This window comes from Cetorhinus maximus, unplaced genomic scaffold (genome assembly GCF_964194155.1).
Source record: "Cetorhinus maximus unplaced genomic scaffold, sCetMax3.hap1.1 HAP1_SCAFFOLD_3039, whole genome shotgun sequence".
Classification (NCBI taxonomy): Eukaryota; Metazoa; Chordata; class Chondrichthyes; order Lamniformes; family Cetorhinidae; genus Cetorhinus; species Cetorhinus maximus.
The window spans coordinates 27,501-33,707 of record NW_027598967.1 but is presented as its reverse complement, the minus strand read 5'-3'; positions in this window follow the sequence as shown (position 1 = coordinate 33,707).

The window sequence follows — 6,207 nt, the reverse complement described above, 5'->3', positions numbered from 1 at the left end:
CCCCCGGGCCCGCGAGACGTTACAGGTTGCCCTCGGTGTGCCCCTGAGAAATGGTTAACCAATTGGACTTAGTCTCTGGCAGAGAGACAAAGTGTTTTCACGAGAAATGGTTAACCAATTGGACTTAGTCTCTGGCAGAGAGGCAAAGTGTTTTCAAGAGAAATGGTTAACCAATTGGACTTAGTCTCTGGCAGAGAGGCAAAGTGTTTTCAAGAGAAATGGTTAACCAATTGGACTTAGTCTCTGGCAGAGAGGCAAAGTGTTTTCCAGAGAAATGGTTAACCAATTGGACTTAGTCTCTGGCGGAGAGACAAAGTGTTTTCAAGAGAAATGGATAACCAATTGGACTTAGTCTCTGGCAGAGAGGCAAAGTGTTTTCAAGAGAAATGGTTAACCAATTGGACTTGGTCTCTGGCGGAGAGACAAAGTGTTTTCAAGAGAAATGGTTAACCAATTGGACTTAGTCTCTGGCAGAGAGGCAAAGTGTTTTCAAGAGAAATGGTTAACCAATTGGACTTAGTCTCTGGCGGAGAGACAAAGTGTTTTCAAGAGAAATGGATAACCAATTGGACTTAGTCTCTGGCAGAGAGGCAAAGTGTTTTCACGAGAAATGGTTAACCAATTGGACTTAGTCTCTGGCAGAGAGGCAAAGTGTTTTCAAGAGAAATGGTTAACCAATTGGACTTAGTCTCTGGCGGAGAGACAAAGTGTTTTCAAGAGAAATGGTTAACCAATTGGACTTCGTCTCTGGCAGAGAGGCAAAGTGTTTTCAAGAGAAATGGTTAACCAATTGGACTTGGTCTCTGAACGGCAGGCAAATTGTGGCCTTGAGAAATGATTAACCAATTGGACTTAGTCTCTGGCGGAGAGGCAAAGTGTTTTCCAGAGAAATGGATAACCAATTGGACTTAGTCTCTGGCAGAGAGGCAAAGTGTTTTCACGAGAAATGGTTAACCAATTGGACTTAGTCTCTGGCAGAGAGGCAAAGTGTTTTCAAGAGAAATGGTTAACCAATTGGACTTTGTCTCTGGCAGAGAGGCAAAGTGTTTTCAAGAGAAATGGTTAACCAATTGGACTTCGTCTCTGAACGGCAGGCAAATTGTGGCCTTGAGAAATGATTAACCAATTGGACTTAGTCTCTGGCGGAGAGGCAAAGTGTTTTCTCGAGAAATAATTAACCAATGAGGCCAATGGACCTCGGGTTGCATTGGCAGGCCGGGCAATGAGGCTCTTGGGCCCGCGAGAGCAAAATCCGTGCACAGACGGAAGTCCATGAGGTCAGATCCGAGGCCTTTACCCGGCACCCGGTGGGGGTATTCCCGCAGAGAGTAGCGAATCTGCCCGGCGACGGGTCAAGTTGCAATTTCTGGCATGCCACTCATGGAGCTGGTTAATGAGTTCCCCGCGGAAGTCCCGATGAGGAAAGGGCAAAATGGCGTTTTGCGGGCTTTGGGGCCTCTTCGTCGGTAGGACTACCGCCCGACCTTACGGTTGGAATTGTTGGCAGGGGAGGTTGGCGGGGTACCTGCAGAATAGTAGGAGGTGGCAAATCGAGAATCGGTCGACATCGCCAAAAACCTTCTCGAGCCTCCAGGTCTGCAGGGACCGACCCAGGCTGCCGCCAAACCGACCGACAGGCCCTGCCGGCGGCCATTTTTGGCCATTTTCGGCATTTTTCGCCTCTTTCGGCCGGGATGGAAAAGCGGCGGCCTGAAGCCCGGGCCTGCCCGGGGAGGCCTCCTAATCGCCCGGGGGACCGGATTTGCCCCGGTGAGAGCCCCCGAAACGTCCCGAAGCCGGCCGGGAAGGCGGCCAAGGGCGAAGCACCTCGCATTGCGTTGGCAGGCCGTGCAAAGTGGCCTCCGGGCCCGCGAGACAATGCAGGGTGCCCTCGGTGTGCCCCTGAGAAATGGTTAACCAAACGAAGGACAGTGCGGCTCGGATTGCATTGGCAGGCCGTGCAAAGGGGCCCCCGGGCCCGCGAGACGTTACAGATTGCCCTCGGTGAGCCCCTGAGAAATGGTTAACCAATTGGACTTAGTCTCTGGCAGAGAGACAAAGTGTTTTCACGAGAAATGGTTAACCAATTGGACTTAGTCTCTGGCAGAGAGGCAAAGTGTTTTCAAGAGAAATGGTTAACCAATTGGACTTAGTCTCTGGCAGAGAGGCAAAGTGTTTTCAAGAGAAATGGTTAACCAATTGGACTTAGTCTCTGGCAGAGAGGCAAAGTGTTTTCCAGAGAAATGGTTAACCAATTGGACTTAGTCTCTGGCGGAGAGACAAAGTGTTTTCAAGAGAAATGGATAACCAATTGGACTTAGTCTCTGGCAGAGAGGCAAAGTGTTTTCAAGAGAAATGGTTAACCAATTGGACTTGGTCTCTGGCGGAGAGACAAAGTGTTTTCAAGAGAAATGGTTAACCAATTGGACTTAGTCTCTGGCAGAGAGGCAAAGTGTTTTCAAGAGAAATGGTTAACCAATTGGACTTAGTCTCTGGCGGAGAGACAAAGTGTTTTCAAGAGAAATGGATAACCAATTGGACTTAGTCTCTGGCAGAGAGGCAAAGTGTTTTCACGAGAAATGGTTAACCAATTGGACTTAGTCTCTGGCAGAGAGGCAAAGTGTTTTCAAGAGAAATGGTTAACCAATTGGACTTAGTCTCTGGCGGAGAGACAAAGTGTTTTCAAGAGAAATGGTTAACCAATTGGACTTCGTCACTGGCAGAGAGGCAAAGTGTTTTCAAGAGAAATGGTTAACCAATTGGACTTGGTCTCTGAACGGCAGGCAAATTGTGGCCTTGAGAAATGATTAACCAATTGGACTTAGTCTCTGGCGGAGAGGCAAAGTGTTTTCCAGAGAAATGGATAACCAATTGGACTTAGTCTCTGGCAGAGAGGCAAAGTGTTTTCACGAGAAATGGTTAACCAATTGGACTTAGTCTCTGGCAGAGAGGCAAAGTGTTTTCAAGAGAAATGGTTAACCAATTGGACTTTGTCTCTGGCAGAGAGGCAAAGTGTTTTCAAGAGAAATGGTTAACCAATTGGACTTCGTCTCTGAACGGCAGGCAAATTGTGGCCTTGAGAAATGATTAACCAATTGGACTTAGTCTCTGGCGGAGAGGCAAAGTGTTTTCTCGAGAAATAATTAACCAATGAGGCCAATGGACCTCGGGTTGCATTGGCAGGCCGGGCAATGAGGCTCTTGGGCCCGCGAGAGCAAAATCCGTGCACAGACGGAAGTCCATGAGGTCAGATCCGAGGCCTTTACCCGGCACCCGGTGGGGGTATTCCCGCAGAGAGTAGCGAATCTGCCCGGCGACGGGTCAAGTTGCAATTTCTGGCATGCCACTCATGGAGCTGGTTAATGAGTTCCCCGCGGAAGTCCCGATGAGGAAAGGGCAAAATGGCGTTTTGCGGGCTTTGGGGCCTCTTCGTCGGTAGGACTACCGCCCGACCTTACGGTTGGAATTGTTGGCAGGGGAGGTTGGCGGGGTACCTGCAGAATAGTAGGAGGTGGCAAATCGAGAATCGGTCGACATCGCCAAAAACCTTCTCGAGCCTCCAGGTCTGCAGGGACCGACCCAGGCTGCCGCCAAACCGACCGACAGGCCCTGCCGGCGGCCATTTTTGGCCATTTTCGGCATTTTTCGCCTCTTTCGGCCGGGATGGAAAAGCGGCGGCCTGAAGCCCGGGCCTGCCCGGGGAGGCCTCCTAATCGCCCGGGGGACCGGATTTGCCCCGGTGAGAGCCCCCGAAACGTCCCGAAGCCGGCCGGGAAGGCGGCCAAGGGCGAAGCACCTCGCATTGCGTTGGCAGGCCGTGCAAAGTGGCCTCCGGGCCCGCGAGACAATGCAGGGTGCCCTCGGTGTGCCCCTGAGAAATGGTTAACCAAACGAAGGACAGTGCGGCTCGGATTGCATTGGCAGGCCGTGCAAAGGGGCCCCCGGGCCCGCGAGACGTTACAGATTGCCCTCGGTGAGCCCCTGAGAAATGGTTAACCAATTGGACTTAGTCTCTGGCAGAGAGGCAAAGTGTTTTCAAGAGAAATGGTTAACCAATTGGACTTAGTCTCTGGCGGAGAGACAAAGTGTTTTCAAGAGAAATGGTTAACCAATTGGACTTAGTCTCTGGCAGAGAGGCAAAGTGTTTTCAAGAGAAATGGTTAACCAATTGGACTTTTTCTCTGAACGGCAGGCAAATTGTGGCCTTGAGAAATGATTAACCAATTGGACTTAGTCTCTGGCGGAGAGACCAAGTATTTTCACGAGAAATGGTTAACCAATTGGACTTAGTCTCTGGCAGAGAGGCAAAGTGTTTTCACGAGAAATGGTTAACCAATTGGACTTAGTCTCTGGCAGAGAGGCAAAGTGTTTTCACGAGAAATGGTTAACCAATTGGACTTAGTCTCTGGCGGAGAGACAAAGTGTTTTCAAGAGAAATGGATAACCAATTGGACTTAGTCTCTGGCAGAGAGGCAAAGTGTTTTCACGAGAAATGGTTAACCAATTGGACTTAGTCTCTGGCAGAGAGGCAAAGTGTTTTCACGAGAAATGGTTAACCAATTGGACTTAGTCTCTGGCGGAGAGACAAAGTGTTTTCAAGAGAAATGGTTAACCAATTGGACTTAGTCTCTGGCAGAGAGGCAAAGTGTTTTCAAGAGAAATGGTTAACCAATTGGACTTGGTCTCTGAACGGCAGGCAAATTGTGGCCTTGAGAAATGATTAACCAATTGGACTTTGTCTCTGGAGGAGAGACAAAGTGTTTTCACGAGAAATGGTTAACCAATTGGACTTAGTCTCTGGCAGAGAGGCAAAGTGTTTTCAAGAGAAATGGTTAACCAATTGGACTTGGTCTCTGAACGGCAGGCAAATTGTGGCCTTGAGAAATGATTAACCAATTGGACTTAGTCTCTGGCGGAGAGACAAAGTGTTTTCACGAGAAATGGTTAACCAATTGGACTTAGTCTCTGGCAGAGAGACAAAGTGTATTCACGAGAAATGGTTAACCAATTGGACTTAGTCTCTGGCAGAGAGGCAAAGTGTTTTCACGAGAAATGGATAACCAATTGGACTTAGTCTCTGGCAGAGAGGCAAAGTGTTTTCAAGAGAAATGGTTAACCAATTGGACTTAGTCTCTGGCAGAGAGGCAAAGCGTTTTCCTGAGAAATGGTTAACCAATTGGACTTAGTCTCTGGCAGAGAGGCAAAGTGTTTTCCTGAGAAATGGTTAACCAATTGGACTTAGTCTGTGAACAGCAGGCAAATTGCGGCCATGAGAAATGGTTAACCAATTGGACTTAGTCTCTGGCAGAGAGGCAAAGTGTTTTCCTGAGAAATGGTTAACCAATTGGACTTAGTCTCTGGCGGAGAGGCAAAGTGTTTCCCGTTGTAATGGTTGGCCAATGCACTTCGGATTGCGTTGGTAGGCCGTGGAAAGTGGCTCTTGGGCCCGCGAGAGCAAAATCCGTGCGCAGACGGAAGTCCATGAGGTCAGATCCGAGGCCTTTACCCGGCACCCGGTGGGGGTATTCCCGCAGAGAGTAGCGGGTGTGCCCGGCGACGGGTCAAGTTGCAATTTCTGGCATACCACTCCTGGAGCTCGTTAATGAGTTCCCCTCGGAAGTCCCGATGAGAAAATGGCAAAATGGCGTTTTGCGGGCTTTGGGGCCTCCTGGACGGTAGGCCTACCGCCCGACCTTACGGTTGCAATTGTTGGCAGGGGAGGTTGGCGGGGTACCCGGAGATTTTCGGGGACACGATTTTCAGAACATTTTCAGACAACGGTCACACTTTAAAAATGCCCAGAAAAGTGCGACTTTGAGGGTGGTAAGCGTTTTCAAATAGAATACCTTTCAAAGAGCTCTCGGAAGTCCTATATGAGGATTTAAGATGAATTTGTGCGGGCTTTCCGAACTCCGTTGTCGGTCTGAAATATCGGCCAGGGTCCAGACCGGTGGTAACCCTGGTTTAATAAACATGGCGTGTGGCGAAAAGAACAGACAAAATGACAAAGTGTCAAATATATATATATATATACATGTGTATTTATGAACAAAAAAAATCACAAAGTGTCACCTGGCGGTGTACTTGATGATGAAAAATAAAAATACAAAGTCTGTTCACAGGCACCTTTGGGGCGGGGGTGCCTGAGTCCCCTTGGGTTGCACACTATAGAGTGTTTGACATGGACAGAGTCAACACTGTGTGCGT